This window comes from Triticum dicoccoides, chromosome 2A (genome assembly GCF_002162155.2).
Source record: "Triticum dicoccoides isolate Atlit2015 ecotype Zavitan chromosome 2A, WEW_v2.0, whole genome shotgun sequence".
Classification (NCBI taxonomy): domain Eukaryota; kingdom Viridiplantae; phylum Streptophyta; class Magnoliopsida; order Poales; family Poaceae; genus Triticum; species Triticum dicoccoides.
In genome coordinates this window covers 169,914,421-169,936,201 of record NC_041382.1, presented here as the reverse complement: position 1 = coordinate 169,936,201, position 21,781 = coordinate 169,914,421, and positions in this window count along the sequence as shown.

The following is a 21,781-nucleotide window of genomic DNA, read 5'->3' as shown; positions in this document are numbered from 1 at the left end:
CGGCAACTGGCAGGAGCCATATGGTTGTCACTTTATTGTATGCAATGCAATCGCCCTGTAATGCTTTACTTTATCACTAAGCGGTAGCGATAGTCGTAGAAGCATAAGATTGGCGAGACGACAACGATGCTACGATGGAGATCAAGGTGTCGCGCCGGTGACGATGGTGATCATGACGGTGCTTTGGAGATGGAGATCACAAGCACAAGATGATGATGGCCATATCATATCACTTATATTGATTGCATGTGATGTTTATCTTTTATGCATCTTATCTTGATTTGATTGACGGTAGCATTATAAGATGATCTCTCACTAAATTTCAAGATAAAAAGTGTTCTCCCTGAGTATGCACCGTTGCCAAAGTTCGTCGTGCCCAGACACCACGTGATGATCGGGTGTGATAAGCTCTACGTCCATCTACAACGGGTGCAAGCCAGTTTTGCACACGCAGAATACTCAGGTTAAACTTGACAAGCCTAGCATATGCAGATATGGCCTCGAAACACTGAGACCAAAAGGTCGAGCATGAATCATATAGTAGATATGATCAACATAGTGATGTTCACCAATGAAACTGCTCCATCTCACGTGATGATCGGACATGGTTTAGTTGATTTGGATCACGTGATCACTTAGAGGATTAGAGGGATGTCTATCTAAGTGGGAGTTCTTAAGTAATATGATTAATTGAACCTAAATTTATCATGAACTTAGTCCTTGTAGTATTTTGCAAATTATGTTGTAGATCAATAGCTCGCGTTGTTGCTTCCCTGTGTTTATTTTGATATGTTCCTAGAGAAAATTGTGTTGAAAGATGTTAGTAGCAATGATGCGGATTGGATCTGTGATCTGAGATTTATCCTCATTGCTGCACAGAAGAATTATGTCCTTGATGCACCGCTAGGTGACAGACCTATTGCAGGAGCAGATGCAGACGTTATGAACGTTTGACTAGCTCAATATGATGACTACTTGATAGTTTAGTGCACCATGCTTAACGGCTTAGAATCGGGACTTCAAAGATGTTTTGAACGTCATGGACCATATGAGATGTTCCAGGAGTTGAAGTTAATATTTCAAGCAAATACCCGAGTTGTCTCCAACAAGTTCTATAGCTAAAAGATGGAGGAGAATCGCTCAACTAATGAGCATGTGCTCAGATTGTCTGGGTACTACAATCGCTTGAATCAAGTGGGAGTTAATCTTCCAGATAAAATAGTAATTGACAGAATTCTCTAGTCACCATCACTAAGTTAGTAGAACTTCGTGATGAACTATAATATGCAAGGGATAACGGAAACGATTCCCAAGCTCTTCGTGATGCTAAAATCGACGAAGGTAGAAATCAAGAAAAACATCAAGTGTTGATGGTAGACAAGACCACTAGTTTCAAGAAAAGGGCAAAAGGAAGAAGGGGAACTTCAAGAAGAACAGCAAGCAAGTTGCTGCTCAAGTGAAGAAACCCAAGTCTGGTCCTAAGCCTGAGACTAAGTGCTTCTACTGCAAAGGGATTGGTCACTGGAAGCGGAACTACCCCAAGTATTTGGTGGATAAGAAGGATGGCAAAGTGAACATAAGTATATTTGATATACATGTTATTGATGTGTACTTTACTAGTGTTTATAGCAACCCCTCAGTATTTGATACTAGTTCAGTTGCTAAGATTAGTAACTCGAAACGGGAGTTGCAGAATAAACAGAGACTAGTTAAGGGTGAAGTGACGATGTGTGTTGGAAGAGGTTCCAAGATTGATATGATCATCATCGCACACTCCCTATACTTTCGGGATTAGTGTTGAACCTAAATAAGTGTTATTTGGTGTTTGCATTGAGCATGAATATGATTTGATCATGTTTATTGTAATACAGTTATTCAATTAAGTAAGAGAATAAATTGTTGTTCTGTTTACATGAATAAAACCTTATATAGTTACACACCCAAATGAAAATGGTTCATTGGATCTCAATCGTAGTGATACACATATTCATAATATTGAAACTAAAAGATGCAAAGTTAATAATGATAGTGCAACTTATTTGTGGCACTGCCGTTTAGGTCATATTGGTGTAAAGCGCATGAAGAAACTCCATGCTGATGGGATTTTGGAATCAATTGATTATGAATCACTTGATGCTTGCGAACCAAGCCTTATGGGCAAGATGACTAAAAACTCCGTTCTCCGGAACAATAGAGCAAGCAACTGACTTATTGGAAATCATACATACTGATGTATGTGGTTTGATGAGTGTTGAGGCTCGCGGCGGGTATCGTTATTTTCTGACCTTCACAGATGATTTGAGCAAATATGGGTATATCTACTTGATGAAACATAAGTCTGAAACATTTGAAAAGTTCAAAGAATTTCAGAGTGAAGTGGAAAATCATCTTAACAAGAAAAATAAGGTTTCTACGATCGGATCGCGGAGACAAATATTTGAGTTACGAGTTTGGTCTTCAATTAAAACTATGTGGAATAGTTTCACAAATTCATGCCACCTGGAACACCACAGCATAATGGTGTGTTCGAACGTCATAACCATACTTTATTGGATATAGTACAATCTATGATGTTTCTTACAGATTTACCAATATCGTTTTGGGGTTATGCATTAGAGACAGATGCATTCACGTTAAATAGGGCACCATCTAAATCCGTTGAAACGACACCGTATGAACTATGGTTTGGCAAGAAAACTAAGCTGTCATTTCTTAAAGTTTGAGGTTGCAATGCTTATGTGAAAAAGTTTCAACCTGATAAGCTCAAACCCAAATCGGAGAAGTGCGTCTTCATAGGATACCCAAAAGAAAATGTTGGGTACACCTTCTATCACAGATCCGAAGGCAAGATATTCGTTGCTTTGAATGGATCCTTTCTAGAGAAGGAATTTCTCTCGAAAGAAGTGAGTGGGAGGAAAGTAGAACTTGATGAGGTAACTGTACCTGCTCCCTCATTGGAAAGTAGTTCATCACAGAAATTTGTTCCTATGACTACTAGACCAATTAGTGAGGAAGCTAATGATGATGATCATGTAACTTCAGATCAAGTTACTACCGAACCTCGTAGGTAAAACCAAAGTGAGATACGCACCAGAGTGGTACGGTAATCCAGTTCTAAAAGGTCATGTTACTTGACCATGACGAGCCTACGAACTATGAGGAAGCGATAATGAGCCCAGATTCCGCGAAATGGCTTGAGGCCATAAAATCTGAGATGAGATCCATGTATGAAAACAAAGTATGGACTTTGATTGACTTGCCCAATGATCGGCGAGCCATTGAGATTAAATGGATCTTCAAGAGGAAGACGGACGCTGATAGTAGTGTTACTATCTACAAAGCTAGAATTGTCGCAAAAAGGTTTTCGACAAGTTCAAGGTGTTGACTATGATGAGAGTTTCTCACTCGTATCTATGCTTAAATCTGTCTGAATCATGTTAGCAATTGCCGCATTTTATAAAATCCGGCAAATGGATAAACAAAACTGCATTCCTTAATGGATTTATTAAAGAAGAGTTGTATATGATACAACCAGAAGGTTTTGTCAATCCTAAAGGTGCTAACAAAATCTGCAAGCTCCAGCGATCCATCTATGGACTGGTGCAAGCATCTCGGAGTTGGAATATGTGCTTTGATGAGATGATCAAAGCATATAGTTTTATACAGACTTGCGGTGAAGCCTGTATTTACAAGAAAGTGAGTGGGAGCACTACAACATTTCTGATAAGTATATGTGAATGACATATTGTTGATCGGAAATAATGTAGAATTATTCTACAAAGCATAAAGGAGTATTTTGAAAGAAGTTTTTCAAAGAAAGACCTCGGTGAAGCTGCTTACATATTAAGCATCAAGATCTATAGAGATAGATCAAGACGCTTGATAAGTTTTTTTAATGAGTACATACCTTGACAATATTTTGAAGTAGTTCAAAATTTGGAATAGTCAAAGAAAGAGTTCTTGGCTGTGTTACAAGGTGTGAAATTGAGTAAGACTCAAAGCCCGACCATGGCAGAAGATAGAAAGAGAATGAAAGTCATTCCCTATGCCTCAGCCATAGGTTCTATAAAGTATGCCATGCTGTGTACCAGATCTATTGTATACCCTACACTGTGTTAAGCAAGGGAGTACAATAGTGATGTAAGAGTAGATCACTGGACAGCGGTCAAAATTATCCTTAGTGGAATAAGGATATGTTTCTCGATTATGGATGTGACTAAAAGGATTCGTCGTAAAAGGTTACGTCGAAGCAAGTTTTGACACTAATCTAGATGACTCTAAGTCTCAATCTAGATACATATTGAAAGTGGGAGCAATTAGCTAGAGTAGCTCCGAGTAGAGTATTGTTGACATAGAAATTTGCAAAATACATACGGATCTGAATGTGGCAGACCCGTTGACTAAACTTCTCTCACAAGAAAAACATGATCACACCTTATTACTCTTTGGGTGTTAATCACATAGCGATGTGAACTAGATTATTGACTCTAGTAAACCCTTTGAGTGTTGGTCACATAACGATGTGAACTATGGGTGTCAATCACATGATGATGTGAACTATTGGTGTTAAATCACATGGTGATGTGAACTAGATTATTGACTCTAGTGCAAGTGGGAGACTGAAGGAAATATGCCCTAGAGGCAATAATAATGTTATTATTTTATTTCCTTATATCATGATAAATGTTTATTATTCATGCTAGAATTGTATTATCCGGAAACATAATACTTGTGTGAATACATAGACAAACCAAACGTCACTAGTATGCCTCTACTTGACTAGCTCATTAATCAAAGATGGTTATGTTTCCTAACCATAGACATGTGTTGTCATTTGATTAACGGGATCACATTATCAGGAGAATGATGTGATTGACATGCCCATTCCATTAGCTTAGCACCCGATCATTTAGTATGTTGCTATTGCTTTCTTCATGACTTATACATGTTCCTATGACTATGAGATTATGCAACTCCCGTTTACCGGAGGAACACTTTGTGTGCTACCAAACATCACAATGTAACTGGGTGATTATAAAGGAGCTCTATAGGTGTCTCCAAAGGTACATGTTGGGTTGGTGTATTTCGAGATTAGGATTTGTCACTCCGATTGTCGGAGAGGTATCTCTGGGCCCTCTCGGTAATGCACATCACATAAGCCTTGCAAGCATTGCAACTAATGAGTTAGTTGCGAGATGATGTATTACGGAACGAGTAAAGAGACTTGCCGGTAACGAGATTGAACTAGGTATTGAGAAACCGACGATCGGATCTCGGGCAAGTAACATACCGATGACAAAGGGAACAACGTATGTTGTTATGCGGTCTGACCGATAAAGATCTTCATAGAATATGTAGGAACCAGTATGAGCATCCAGGTTCCGCTATTGGTTATTGACCGGAGACGTGTCTCGGTCATGTCTACATTGTTCTCGAACCGTAGGGTCCGCACGCTTAACGTTACGATGACAGTTTCATTATGAGTTTATGTGTTTTGATGTACCGAAGGTTGTTCGGAGTCCTAGATGTGATCATGGACATGACTAGGAGTCTCGAAATGGTCGAGACATAAAGATCGATATATTGGAAGCCTATATTTGGATATCGGAATCGTTCCGGGTGAAATCGGGATTTTACCGGAGTACCGGGGGGTTACCGGACCCCCCCCCGGGGGGGTTATTGGGCCTACATGGGCCCTAGGGAGAAGAGGAAAGGAGGCAAGAGGTGGCCGCGTGCCCCTCCCCTCCCTAGTCCGAATAGGACAAGGAGAGGGGGGCGGCGCCCCCCCCCCCTTTCCTTTCCCTCTTCCTCCTATTTCCCACTTCTCCTTCTCCAACTAGGAAAGAAGGGAGTCCTACTCCCGGTGGGAGTAGGACTCCCCCTTGGCGCGCCCTCCTTGGCCGGCCGGCCCCTCCCCTTGGCTCCTTTATATACGGGGGCAGGGGGCACCCTAGAACACACAAGTTGATCTTCGTGATCGTTCCTTAGCCGTGTGCAGTGCCCCCCTCCACCATATTCCACCTCGGTCATATTGTAGCGGTGCTTAGGCGAAGCCTTGCGACGGTTGAACATCAAGATCGTCACCACGCCGTCGTGCTGACGGAACTCCTCCCCGAAGCTTTGCTGGATCGGAGCCCGGGGAGCGCCATCGAGCTGAACATGTGCCAAGAACTCGGAGGTTCCGGAGTAACGGTGCTTGGAACGGTTGGACCGGGAAGACGTACGACTACTTCCTCTACGTTGCGTCAACGCTTCCGCTTCGGTCTACAAGGGTACGTAGACAACACTCTCCCCTCTTGTTGCTATGCATCACCATGATCTTGCGTGTGCGTAGGATTTTTTTTGAAATTACTATGTTCCCCAACACGAAGTCCATCTCAATGTGGTCAAACTTCCATTCTGGAATGGCAAGAGGTTGGAGGAGACCCGCTGGTCTTTGGTGTTCTGCCTTCACTCTTCTGCAGACATCACATTCATTCACGAATTGAGCAATCTCGCGCTTCATTCGAGTCCACCAATAAGCCTGCTTGAGGTCCTAATACATCTTCGTGCTCCCAGGGTGGATGCAGAGGAGAGAATTGTGAGCCTCATTCATGATCACTTTACGAAGGTCACCTTTGGGCACAACAGTACAATCCTCAAAGAAGAGAGTATCCTTGTCATCAAGGCGGTAGCACTTGTACTTGGGTTGACTCTTGGCAATCCCAATCTTCACCTTCTTCACCATAGCATCAAGAAGCTGGGCTTGGCGAATCTGGTCTTCCAAGGTAGGAGAGACTTGAAGGTTGGCGAGGAAACCTTGAGGAACAACTTGCAGATTAAGTTTGCGGAAAGCTTCACAAAGCTCGGGTTGATAAGGCTTGAGAATAAGACTGTTGCAGTAAGCCTTCCTGCTCAATGCGTTAACAATTACATTGGCCTTGCCTGGAGTATACTCGATACTCGGATTATACTCTTGAATCATTTCGACCCATCGAGTCTACCTGAGGTTGAGATTAGGCTGAGTGAAGATGTACTTGAGACTCTTGTGGTCAGTGAAGATGTCCACTTTTCTTCCCAATAAGAGATGTCTCCAAGTCAAAAGAGCATGCACAACTGCCGCCAGCTCGAGGTCATGAGTGGGGTAGTTCTTCTCGTTGGGCTTCAACTGGCAAGAGGTATAAGCCACAACTTTCTTCTCTTGCATCAACACTGCACCAAGACCTTGGAGAGAGGCATCACAAAAGACCTCGTACGGTTTGGATTCATCAGGGAGTCAGAACTGGAGCAGTGACCAATTTCTTTTTCAAAGTGTTGAAAGCAATGTCACACTTCGGAGACCAAACGTACTTGACGTGCTTCTGAAGAAGATTTGAGAGAGGCTTCGCGATCTTGGAAAAGTTTTCAATGAATCTTCGGAAGTAGCTTGCGAGACCGAGGAAGCTATGGAGTTGCTTCACGTTCTGAGGAGGTTTCCAATTCACAATTGCAGACACCTTCTCAGGATTCACCGCAATGCCCTTGGCAGAGATGATATGACCAAGATAAAGAACCTCATCGAGCCAAAATTCGCACTTCGAGAACTTGGCGTAGAACTGGTGTTCCCTCAGCTTATCGAGTACCAAACGCAAGTGCTTGGCATGATCTTCCTTGTTCTTCGAGAAAACTAGAATGTCGTCGAGATAGACCAAAACAAAGTCATTGGTGTAGGCGTTGAAGATGAAGTTCATCATGTGAGAGAACGTCGGAGGAGCGTTGACAAGGCCAAAAGACATGACAGTGTATTCATATGAACCATAGCTTGTCCTGAAAGCCGTCTTGGGAATATCTTGCTCACGGATTTGAATCTCATGATAACCCATACGGAGATCAAGCTTGGAGAATACTTGGGCGCCTTTGAGTTGTTCGAACAGCTCGTTGATGTTGGGAAGTGGGTATTTGTTCTTGATGGTCTTCTTGTTCAATGGACGGTAATCAACACAAAGTCGGTCCGTTCCATCCTTCTTCTTCACAAAAGAACACCACAACCCCACGGAGAAGAACTAGGCCGGATGAGATCCACTCTTTCTTGAATATCGAGTTGCTTCTTTAGCTCCTTCAACTCTTCAGGTCCGATCTTGTAAGGATGCTTGCACACAGGTTCCGTACAGGGCTCAAGATCAATAACAAATTCAACTGGCCGGTGCGGAGGCATTCCAGTTCACCCTTCTCATTGAGAGAAAACAGATGGATGGTATCATCACGAGCGGCAAAGACAATTACATCCTCAGACGAATGAGTCAATTGGATCCGCTTGGCTGCACAATCAAGATGCGCCTTGTGCTTAGAAAGCCAATCCATTCCGAGAATAAGATCAATATCCGAATTACCAAGAACCACCGGAGAAGAAAGAAACTTGTAGTCGCCCAACGTGATAGAGACATCCGGGACGCAATTGTTAGAAGTCATTTGCTTGCCCGGAGACACAATCTTCAACGGGACAGGAATCCTCTCGGTCACAAAATCATGCTTGGCAACAAGTGGTGTTGAAATAAAAGAAAGCGATGCACCAGTGTCAAAAAGAACTTTTGCAGGAACATTGTTAACAGGAAGGTTACCCATGATGACATCTGGCGAGTCCTCTGCCTGAGCTGCATTCAGCAAGTTGACCTTGGCATGCTTGGGGTTATGCTTGACCACAGCTATACTTGCCGATCTCACAGGAGGAGGAGGAGGAAGACGCCTCTGATTGAAGCATTTGTTAGCATAGTGACCCTTCTGTTGGCACTTGTTGCACGTGACCTCTGAAAGCGGACGGTGATACGGAGCACTCGATCTTGAAGCTTGAGACGAAGTCTTGTTCTAAAAGCCAAGGTTGGGTGGGTGGGAAGATCCACTGCCACCTTTGCTCTTCTGCTGATACGGCTGACGGAACGGAGGAGGAGGAAGCCAATACTTCTGCTACTTGGCCACTTGAGTAGAGGAAGAAGGAGTAGTGTCTCTGACTCGCTTCTTGGAAGCATCACACCTCAGTTGAGCAGCCTCTTGATTCAATGCCATGTTGTAGAACTCATCGTACCTCAAGGGCTCAAAGAGAACAAGAGCTAGCTGGATTTCTTCTCTGAGACCACCCCTGAACTGGTATATCATGCTCTTCTCATCAGGTACGTCCTGCTTAGCAAAGCGGGCGAGCTTCTGAAACAACTTGTTGTAGTCATAGATAGACAAAGAGCCTTGCTTCAGGTTGCGGAATTCCTCACGCTTGCTGTCAACCACGCTCTGAGGAATATGATGAGCTTTGAAGTCTTGACGGAATTCATCCCAGGTAATCACACGTCCTCCTCTGGAATCCTTGTACTGCTGGAACCATTCTGCGGCTTGATCTTTGAGTTGGAAGGAAGCGAACTTGACGAAGTCCTCAGGCCTGACGTTACTGCACTCGAAATGCTTGCACAAATCCACGAGCCAATCGTCAGCATCAGTTGCCTCAACACAATTGCTGAAAGTCTTTGGCCCGTTAGCAAGGAACTGGTTGAGTGTAGCAAAGTGATTCTGATTGTTGCCTTGGTTGCCTTGGTTCGCTTGATTGCGCTCTTGAAGAATTTGCATGATCAACTGCGTGTTTGCATTGGTTGCGGCCATCACAGCTTGCCATGCCTCCGGAGGAGGTGGAGGTGGTGGCGGATCAGGATTCGGAGTCGTGCGCGTTGGAGGAGCCATCCTGAAGAGGTTGACATCCATTAGCACATTGATAGACAAATATTGAAGCTGGATCCAACGGAATGAAAATTGCAACATATAGTCTTCACATCCGAACAAAATGAATGAATGCATTCCACTAGAAATGGTCACATATCCATAAATTGATAAGCCACTTAGAATTTAGGTAGAGAAATAAATCAACAAGGTACGGATCAAGAACAAATACTTGGTAAGAAATCCCAATCACAAACCAAATATCCGTGAAAGAAGAACTAGAGCTACAAGAATTCCCACCTATGAAACTCCCGAACCTTTCCAGTTATGCAATCAGGTGTTGGGGATACAGGGGAAGCATAATATCTCACCCAAATCTAGCAAATCCTACATCCAGCTGTATCCATCCTTCAACACATAACCGAGAAAACTTTGGAAACCATCTACCTCAACCTTCGAAAAGCATCCGTTATACAAGTTATGGCGATACTCCTGAACTCCCGCCCCAGTACTGGGTGGCGTCGAGGTTATCTCACCAACGAACTGCATAAAAGAGATTTTCGATGTCGGCGTACTAAACTCAGGTATTCCAGAATTGCAACGATAAAATTGTGACGACGACACCTCGGAGCTCAACTCCCTGGGACACTGCCACAACCCCTAAAGACAGGAGGCACCAAGAACAATGTTCTCGTCACAAAACCATCGGAACGATTCCAAGATACCCGCGTGATCCTAAATTTTTTTTAGTGAAATTTGAGAAGAGAAGAGTCAAAACTCTACGTCAGGATGCCTTACCAGAGTGATGAGGAGACTGGGAAGTAAAAAGAATTCCTAAACTCTCCGATATATAATTCCTAAATGACTCAAAACATTTTTCTAGACACAACAACGGCTGCTAAAAACGATCAAGCAATGGGGGCTCCTATGGTCGGGGAAGGCTCTGATTACCAACTTGTAACGCCATCAATGCGGCTATAGCTCCCACGTGTCGAGGCACGACTTAGAGACATAACCGCATTGAAAGCAATGTCGCAAGTTAGGCAATCTTCACAACATCCCATGTAATATAGATAATAAAAGGGGAGATGCATAGTTGGCTTACACTCGCCACGTCAATCAAGTACATAAATAGCATTACAACATTCAAACACTCATGGCCCGACTACGGCGCCAAAATAAAAGAACAACCCAACATGCGACACGGTCCCGATCACCCCAACTGGGCACCACTACTGATCATCAGGGAAAGACACGTAGTATCATTGAGAGTCCTCGTCGAACTCCCACTTGAGCTCAGGCGCGTCATCTAGAGCGGAATCATCAGGTCCTGCATCTGGTTTCGAAGTAATCTGTGAGCCACAGGGACTCAACAATCTCCAACCCTCGCGATCAATACTATTTAAGCTTAAAAGGTAAGGCAAGGTAATTATGTGGAGCTGCAGCAAGCGACTAGCATATATGGTGGCTATCATGTTCGCAAAAGAGAGCGAGAAGAGGAGGCAAAGCGCGAGCGAGTAACTAGAGGGCATCCTGCGGCAAGCATTACTCCAACACCGTGTTCACTTCCCGGACTCCACCGAGAAGAGACCATCATGGTTACTCACACAGTTGATTCATTTTAATTAAGTTAAGGTTCAAGTTATCTACAACCGGACATTAACAAATTCCCATCTGCCCATAACCGCGGGCACGGCTTTCGAAAGTTCAAATCCCTGCAGGGGAGTCCCAACTTAGCCCATGACAAGCTCTCACGGTCAACGAAGGAATAGACCTCCTCCCAAGACGTTCCGATCAGACTCGGTATCTTATTTCTTCAAGACACTTCGACAAGTTAAAACAAATCCAGCAACACCCCCCGAATGTGCCAACAAATCCCGATAGGAGCTGCACATATCTCGTTCTCAGGGCACACTCAGATGAACACTACGTACAACTAAAACCAACCCTCGAGTTGCCCCGAGGTGGCGCTGCAAGTGGCTCTGTTTGGACCAACACTCAGAGGAGCACTGGCCCGGGCGGTTTAAATAAGATGACCCTCGGGCTCCGGAAACCCAAGGGAAAAAGAGGCTAGGTGGCAAATGGTAAAACCAAGGTTGGGCATTGCTGGAAAAGCTTTAATCAAGGCGAACTATCAAGGGGTTCCCATTATAACCCAACCGCGTAAGGAACGCAAAATCCGAGAACATAACACCGATATGACGGAAACTAGGGCGGCAAGAGTGGAACAAAACACTAGGCGAGAGGCCGAGCCTTCCACCCTTTACCAAGTATATAGATGCATTAAGATAACATGGCAATATAATGATATCCCAACAAGTAAATAGTGTTCCAACAAGGAACGGTCTCCAATCTTCACCTGCAACTAACAACGCTATAAGAGGGGCTGAGCAAAGCGGTAACATAGCCAATCAACGGTTTGCTAGGACATGGTGGGTTAGAGGTTTGACATGGCAATTTGGGAGGCATGAAAAGCAAGTGGTAGGCATCGTAGCATAGGCATAGCAAAAGAGCGAGCATCTAGCATAGCAAAGATAGTAGTGATTTCGAGGGTATGATCATCTTGCCTGCAAAGTTGTCAGAGTTGACTGGATCCTCGAAAGCAAACTCAACGGGCTTCTCGTTAGCGAACTCGTCTCCCGGCTCCACCCAAACAAGACAAACAAGCAAACGGAGCACAATCAACCACGTGCAAACTCAAACAACATGCTGCAAAGATGGTATGCTATGCGGGATGCAATATGTGATGCATATGCAAGATTTGACAAGGAATGAATGAACCTGGCCTCTACTTGGAAATCCAAGTGTGCCACTGGAAAGATGAGATGAAATCGCTTGAAAATGATATAAAGAACGCTGGAATCGGAGTTACGGTTTGGAAATGGCAAGCAATTCAAATATGACCACGTTCTGCGATTTACAGCAAGTAGCCATTTAAATGCAACAAGATGAACATGCTACAGCATCCAAACATGGCAACAAAATACATGGCAGGGGTCCTCTCATGAGGCTTAACAAAAGACTAGCACTGAGCTACGGCCAATTCATCCATTAACAGGTTCAAACAAGCATGGCAAAAATGCATTTGGTAACCAGATTTCAGACTTAGTGAAATTAACACTTGTCTGGAATTTCAGATCAGATAGCACTTTTTGGAGCAAGAAAACAGTATGCTACAGGACCTGAACATGGCAAAGCAAAGCATGGCAGGGAGCTACTCAAAGAGCTTAACAAAAGTCCCTTAGTGACCTTGAGCCAAAAGGGGTCAGAAAATACATTTGCAAGCATGTGAACATGGCAAAAACATAATCAGTTCTCAGACTTAGTGAAAACTGGAGCATGCTGAAACAGATATCGAGTAGGCATGTTTACAAGCTCGATGCACTCACTACAGAGCAAGGCATGACAATCTAAGCATACACCCATCAAGAATACACAAAAATACAAGCTAGACATGGCAAGAACAATAGCATGGCATGCACGGATCAACTACAACATCCTCGGCAAAATTGCTAACAAGTAGACAATCTGCCCAGATTCACGAAATGACAAAAGTAGAGCTCGATTGACTCAAGCTAGGGTGCTCCATAATTGCAAACAAAGACATGGATGGATAGAGCACTACAATATTAACAAAACATTCTTACTTATCATCCTCAAAAGAGGCACGGATCACTAGGAAACAACATGAACATATGGCATAATGAGATAAACAGTTCAAGGACTTAGTGGAAATGCTAAGTCCCTGAAATCAGCATTAACGAATGCACCACTTTGCAAGCTTATGCTAGTCACCACACACATCACAAAAATACATGGGTTGCACCTCTAGATAGATGGCAAAACATATAACAAAACACATGTAGAGCTCATGGGCATATCAAACACACAATGATCATGGCAATAATGACAAATATCTAATTAGAGCAGCAGATCTGACAATTATCCCAAATAGCATTCTTCCAACAGCATTTCGGCATCAAGATGAACTCAAATGAAAATGATGCAATGAGATGAAATGATGTGCTCTCTAAGACGAACATTTTGATATGCTATATGTCCAAAACGGATCTACGGATGAGGAGATACAACATGATGAACATAGCCAAAATAACTAGGGACTTAGGGAAAAAGAGAGAGGTCAACCCCTAGGGTTTACTGTAGCGGTTCAGATCTGGATCGCGGCGCGGAAGCCGAGGTTCATCGGCGCCGGGGTTGGAGCTCGGGGAGTCCGCCGGGGAGGGAGAGACGGCGAGATGCGGTGGCTGGGGCGGCGCTGCTCGCCGGAACCGGATCGGCGTGCGGCGGACGGGGCGACGACGAGGGTCACCGGACGCGGCGCCGGTGGGACTGGAGGCGGCGGCGCTCACCGGAGATGGCGGCGCGGTGGCTCCCGGTGGCCGGAGCCGGCGAAGGAGGCGGTGGGCACTCAGGTGCGCGGATCGGGCGGCGGCTCGGGGCACCGGGCCGCGGGGGCCTCGCCTGGGCTTCCCGGGCCGGCGCGGCGGCACGCAGAGGCGAAGTGGGCGCGGCGTCCTAGCGAATGGGGAGGCGACACATGGCGGCGGACACGGCGGGCGGACACGTCCGTCGGCAGCGAAGATGTCCGGCGGCGGCGGACGAAGTGGATCTAGGGTTTGGGAGAGGGGATCCGCGAATTTTGAGGAGGGGGTCTATATATAGGCATAGAGGGAGCTAGGAGAGTCCAAATGAGGTGCGGTTTTCGGCCACGCGATCGTGATTGAACGCTCTAGATGATGGAGAGGGTTTTGGTGGGTTTTGGGGCAACTTGGAGGGGTGTTGGGCTGCAACACACACGAGGCCTTTTCGGTCCCTCGGTTAACCGTTGGAGTATCAAACGAAGTCCAAATGATATGAAACTTGACAGGCGGTCTACCGGAAGTAAACCAAGGCCGCTTGGCAAGTCTCGGTCCAATCCGGAAATGTTTAATCCCCACACATGAAAGAAAGGTAGAAATGACCACCGGAGGAGAACGAAGCGCGGGAACGCAAAACGGACAACGGGGACAATGCTCGAATGCATGAGATGAACACGTATGCAAATGCAATGCACATGATGACATGATATGAGATGCATGACAACGACAACAACACACAGAGACAAAAAAACCGAACCCGAGAAAATAAAATAACTTAACACCGGAAACGGCAAGAGTTGGATTACATATTGGGAAAATCATATCCAGGGTGTTACACTTTTGCTCTTCGGGCTCCGCCGTTGCAGTGATGTGCACCTTGTCGCCGTTGTGGAGCTCTAGAGGTTGTGTACAAGGGCTCATCTGTGTCGGTCATTCCGCCTAGATGGCAAAGTATACATATTCAACATGTACACCTTGTCTCCTTTGTTAGCCACATTTTAGATTAAGCAAAGCCGTCCTCGACGTTGCTTAATCTGAAATGTGGCTAACAAAAGAGATAAGGTGTACATATTGTATATGTATATGTCATCCATTTTTACTTCCCTTGATTTTTGCACATATGACACATGTATACATGAGTAACTTTCATAGATCATAAAATATAAAGCCAAAATATTATCATAAGTAGAAGGCATGAAAATATTGCAACTCAGTTTGCACATATAAGTGAAGCTCTTATTCATATCAAAAGATTGACAATATTCATCATTAAACCATCCCAACATTGGTGAATAAATCTTACTTGCATCAAATTTACATACGACAACATGCTTAAATAAGCAAACATGCAATAAGTCATTGGGCACAGTATCGTCACCAAGATTAGAGGTCATATCAAAATGATTAAACATTGGTTCTTTTGCATCAACAGATAATTCAATGGGTGCACTCAAAATTGTTGGTATTTTAGTTGTTTGATCACATGGAAAAGTCGAATTATCAACATAGTCCTCTAAAATAGGTGGTACGATCAAAGTAGTGGGTAGCTCATCTGATGGTGCATTCAAATTGACAAGGCATTCATCATTCTCATGTAGAGATGGAAGATCAATACCTTTGTCATTACCTCTTATGATCAACTCAGATGATGTAGCGACTCTCGGGGGCGATGTGTCACATGGTGGAAGTGATGTAGTCCTCACAACAACGAATGTGGTTGTCATAGTATGCCTAGTAGTTGAAGGAACAATCATATCAACTCTTGGAATGTGCACCGTGCGCTTGTTCTCCTCGTGGGCAACACATCGTTTTATTTCCTGTTCAGCTTTGCAAGCAAGACGAAACAAATGGTCCATAGGATAACACTCTTCATGAATTAATATCTCTTGAATATCACGGCTTAATCCTCCCCAAAATCTATTCATAAAATCATCTTCACTTTCTTCTAAAGAGGAATGCAACAAGGTAGTTTGTAAATCATCACAATATTTTGTTACAGTGTCACTACCTTGTTTTAAATGTTGCAACTTCTTAATCATGTCGCGAGTATAATAAGCGGGAACGAAAGTATGTCGCATGGCAAGTTTCAAATCATCCCAAGTAGTAGGTATATAATCGGGGAATAACCGACAATATTCACTCCACCAAACCAAAGCATAACCAGTGAAAGAACCAACCGCAACCTTAACCTTTTTGTGTTCATCAAAATTATGGGAAGCAAATAATTTTTTTATGTTGAACTCCGATTCAATATATAAAGCAGGTCTAAAACAGCCATTGAATGATGGTATAGATACATTAACCTGGTCATGTGCATTTGGATGTTTGTGCACCTCTTGTGACGGTTGTGGTATTTGCAAAGGTGGTGGTACGTCTCCCACAATCGACAAAGCCCATGAATTGACTTTGGATCCTGTCATGATTAGTAAAAACAAGAAACATAATCCAAAAAAATGTTTCTATGAACTACTTGAAAGTGGTGGTAAAACGCTTATAGCAAATCTCAACATCTTACAAGTTCTTACCATGCAGCAGGTGGTGATAGGCAATCAGCGGTGTCAAATAACTCTGAATATTGAGTAAAGCGATTGCCAGGGGAACGTACGTATACACGGTGTAGAAATATGTGGAGCTGGGTTGGCTATATATGGTAGCAAAAGATTAGCAATAATCAATTCAAAGATGCAATGTTGAATAAACGTTCAACAACGGTACTGTGCTAGTCCTAGGCTAGACCGGACTAGAGACGCGAGCCTAGAACACTAATGAGGTCATGGCGTAGCACAACTAGCATAAATAAAGGATATGAAGTAGCTCTGGACAGCAAGATATAAGTGAAGATCACAATAGCCGTAAAGATAATGATGTGAAACAACAGCCAAGCAGGATACATCAACAACTTTCTCTCCAACTTTCCTCTGGAAAAGTTTATGCCAATTTTTTGATATTTTTTTTCAAGAATGGTATTGACTCAAGCTTTCAAACGCAAAAGGAATCACTCAATTCCGAGTTAATATGAGGAGTCAAAAAATTCTAAAACTGGCTTGAAAAACTGGAATAAGCTGTGTTCATGAACTTCGGAGGGCAAAACGACCTATTTAGAAGCCGATTTTGAGGCGCCAAATATTGAACTATCTTTTGCAACTATTTAGATGCGGCTCTTTGCTAGCTTTTATTTGAGTACTCGTAGAGTCAAAACGGACTTCGTATGAGAAAGTTATGCCTATTTTACTGAACAGTGCACAAAACCGATTCCAATCCGAATTCAACTACGAGATTGAGTCTAGATAGATTCGAATTTTGTTTTTTTCTTCTCTCTTTTTTTCTCACACTTTTTTCTTTTTCTTTATCTCTTTTTTTCTCTGACTTTTTTTAATTTTTTTTCTCTTTTTTTTCTCTCTCCCTCTTTCCAAAACAAACTAGATAAGATGCAGATTGGATCTAGCGAAGATGTGAACAACCTCAACTATGATTGTGACAATAAATGATGGGTAGCATGAGGTGGAAATTGATGGATGAGTGGTGGACAGCGGAAGGGATAACGATGCAGCGGTGGCGTGACTAATGTGAACAGAACTTGAAACTCTGAACGAACTAGACACTAAGACCAGCAACTCGACACGACAATGCAACCGATAATTCAAATATGCAAGCAATGAAAAGAAAATTGCAAAGGCTTAGACTGGCTTGGACAAAGGATGAATAGATCTAATTTTTTGTGGATTTTTCTTGGACAATAGGTAAGAAAATAAATCTAATCTAGGAAAAATTGGAAATTCTCACCGAGTAACCTGAAACCTGGTACCACTTGATAGAGGCGAGGGTCCCGATCTTTCGATGAGATAATAATTACCGATTTGGTTGAGATGACTTTCACGATCCGACTACAAACGCGCACGACATTGCGCCTTAGCAATCGCTAAACCAATCTCCTGAGGTTACTGACGATGCCGGAAGCACGGTCAGCCTGACCACGAAGGTCTATTCCTGCAAGCAATCGAAGAACGAGCAAGAATATGATAAAGAAATCTGAATATTGCGAATATATATGAAGTATTGATAATGGTGGGGATCCGTAAGCGGTCTTGGTCTGTTCATTGGACACAAATGAAGTACATGAAGTTGCAATGGCTAACTTTTAACTAAACAAGTCCTAAGGAAAAGTTACTAGATGGATCTACTTATATAGGAGCAAGGGGTGGCGGCCAAGGAGGTGGAAGGACGTCCCAAGGCAGTCTAAAACTAACCCTAGGTCGTACAAGGCTCATGGGCCCAAGTGGAGGTGGTGCAACACCTTTGGACTTGTTGTTTGACTCGGATTCTGCTGCAGCGTCAGATTGTTTCGTCGATATCTCAATGCTCCGGGCGAATTTGAAGGTGATTCCAATTGGGTTGGAAAGAGCATGAAATCTACTTTCCAACAAAAAAAGAATCATCCAATTCGGAGTCCGTATGCAAAAGTTGTTGACGTTTTGAGTCAGGTATGTCTGTGTAGTCCGAATCTGAATCCAAAACGTGAGAGACTTGGACTCTATCTTCTCTTGGCCCAAAAGTGACGTGAGAGGACTCATAACCTAAACTTCTCCTTTTCCCTTATCTTCATATGTGGATTGTAGAAATGTCTCGTATACCTACAATTAGACAAAACACAAAAGTGTGTGAAGTATTTTTATTCTGGATAACATAAATAGATTATTGAATAGTTTGCACTAGAAATCACCTGACAAATATGCATGTATGCAATATTTTTGGTCGTATCCAAGGTAGTCATGTCCCCATCACTTTTGCTCTTCGGGCTCCGCCGTTGCAGCGATGTGCACCTCGTCGTCGTTGTGGAGCTTCAGAGGTTGTGTACAAGGGCTCATCTGTGTCGGTCATTCCGCCTAGATGGCAAAGTAACGACGGTGGCGGTTGGAAGATGAAGTTTGAAGCAGCTTTACTTGGATCTACTAGGTGTCTTCTTTGTGCAGGTGTGATGCTGATATTCATGTTCGTGCTTGTGTTGTTATGTTCCTTCGTCATTGGTGGCGGCCACCAGCGACGGGCGGCCCTCATGGCTTCGAGTGGCGTAGTCCCCGGCTGCAGGTGCGAATCAAACGACGTGTCATCCTCTTCTTCTCCATGAGGGTGTCTCCCTAAAGCACAGGGCCTTTCGCACTTCGTAAGCAGAGTTGTGCTCTTTCTACATGTTTCCAGAATTTATGAGTAAAGTTTCTTCCCGCAAAAAGTCCACGTCCCATCCCAAAACAACAAGATCATATGGGGCCAAATTTAAAGTCTTAGGGCATGGCCAATGGGTTGCCCCAGTCTGATGCCCTAGAGGCCAGGTAGGCTCGAACACCACTATGGCCACTCAAACGGGTGCTGCGCGGGTGTGAGAGACTCCTCCGCAGGAGGTTGTCTCTCCATGGAGGAAAGCAAAAAGGGAAGAGAGACAGGATGAGGGGAAGAGATGGGAAATCGTAAAGAATGGGAAAAATAGAAACTGCTCACGTCACAAGGGCACATGCGCGTTGGATAGATATGAAGCTCTATGGTGGTCTCAGTTCCATATGCTAATGTGCAGTGATGTGGATGTCCTGGGGCAGCACCATGGTGATGCTTCCATTATAAATGCCCTTAGAGCATCTCCACTCGCGCCCCCAACATGCCCCCCAGGACCCTTTTTTTAGCGCCGGCACCGAAAAATTGGCCCGGCCGCTCCCCCAGGGACTTGTTTATCGCCGGTTTGGGCCGAAATAAGAGTCGGTGAACCCGAGCCAAACCCAATCCCCTGGGGGTCGCCCGGGTCGCCGGCCGAAGCGAAAAGGCGTGTGGGTCCGCTATGTCGGCGAGAGACGACCCTTTTCCTGCTGATCCCCCGCTTCCCCCCTTTCCCTCCATTCTCCCCTTCTACCATACTTCTCCCGCCATTCTCCTCCATCTCCCCTCCATCCGACCGCCATGCCGCCGAACAAGTATATGGCCCCTCGCGCCGCTGTTGGTGCCGATGCCACCCAGCTGAAGCAGAGGAAGCCGAGGGTGCCGCCGGCAAAACCACAGGGCATATCGAACGCCGACTGGAAAGAGGAGGTTCAACGCTGGGAGGCTGTCACCACTGACCGGCGGAACAGGCTCAATGCCAAGAGGGCCCGGGCCGCAGCCGCGTCGGCTGCGGCGGAGCAGGCAGAGGCGTCTCGCGCGACGGAGTAGGCCGAGGCGTCTCGCGCGGGGATGATGAATCCACCCGGCAGCCACGACCCGCAAGCCTAGAGCCAGCAGAGCGTCGGGTCGCCAGCCGGCTTCTCGCCGTTGACACAACCCTGGGGGTGCGCGCCCTCGCCTGGCTATGCCGATGGTGACGCGCACGGCGGGTTCAACCCCAACATTACCTTTCCGCATGGCCATCCCGCCCAGCGCGCGCCCTCACCCGCGTTCGCCGGCGTCCAGTACCCCCGTACACCTACTTCCCGCCGGCTTACGCCGCCTCCCCGACGCCGCCGCTGCGCCCTGGCGCCCTGCTCTTCTCGCAAGCCTCGTCGTCGCATTTCGGCCCCCCTGACGGGACGGAAGCCGACATGGACGACATCATCACGAGCGGCTTGGCCGCCGCCGCCTCCCCCGGGTTCCATGCGCAAGACGATACAATGGACCTCGCCGGCGACATGGATGACGAGATCGACTACGACGAGGAGGAAGAGGAGGAGTCGACGCCTGCTCCGGCGAGGAAAGGGAAAAAGAAGAAGCGGGCGGCCAGGACCGGCGAGCCGCGCGTCAAGTGGGCGTCCAAAGAAGACGAGTGCCTCGCCGAAGCATGGAAGACCGTCTGCCTCGACTCGATCACCGGCACGAACCAGAGCGCCGACACGTACTGAGAGTGTATCAAGTCGGAGTTCGATGAGCGCAAGTTGGTCGACCCCTACTTCGCCGGCATCCACATGAAGGGCGGCTCGAAGACCATGGCGAACCATTGGGCACACATCCAAACGGCCTGCAACAAATGGCATGGGATCGTCGAGGAGGTCGTGGCTCGCCCGAACAGCGGCGCCAACGTCGAGGGTCAGGTATGCACCGTCACCGGTTGTCGCTCCTTTTCGCCGTTTGCGTCGCCGACACTTGTTCTTCAGCACAGATGGTTCAGATGTCCGCCATGTACCGCCAGGACAGCAGCACCGACCAAGAGTTCAAGTACCTCCACGTGTTCTCCTGGAACAAGAAGTGCGAGAAGTGGGTAGATGTCAGGCGCACCCTCGCCAAGGCCAAAGAGACGTACAAGCCGGACGCGCCGACGCCGGGCGCGGCTGATTGGGGCCCAGACGACAACAAACGAGCCAAGGCGGCAAAGGACGCCGCGCCGGCTACCGCACGACTGCACACGTCCATCGAGCAGTGCATCACCGACGCCAAGAACCACGCAGCCCAGAGGGAAGAGAAATCCGAGGTGCGGTGGTCGATGTTGATGACGAACAACACTGTCAAGCTCGACCTACTCCGGACCAACGTCGCCGCGAAGAAGAGGAATACCGACCTGGCATTCCTGATGGGGGCGGACATGTCGACGATGGACAAGCAGGTCAAGGCGTGGTACTTGGTGGAGCGCGGCCTCATCTTGAACCAGATGCCGCCGACGACAGCGCCAACTCCCACGCCGCCCCCTACGCCGCCGCCAAGCCCGAGCGATGACGCCTCCACGACGCCCGACACAGAAGCCGGGCCGTCACCGACCAGCCCGCGCACGTCGACTCCCGCCAGTCCAACGCCGGAGGAGG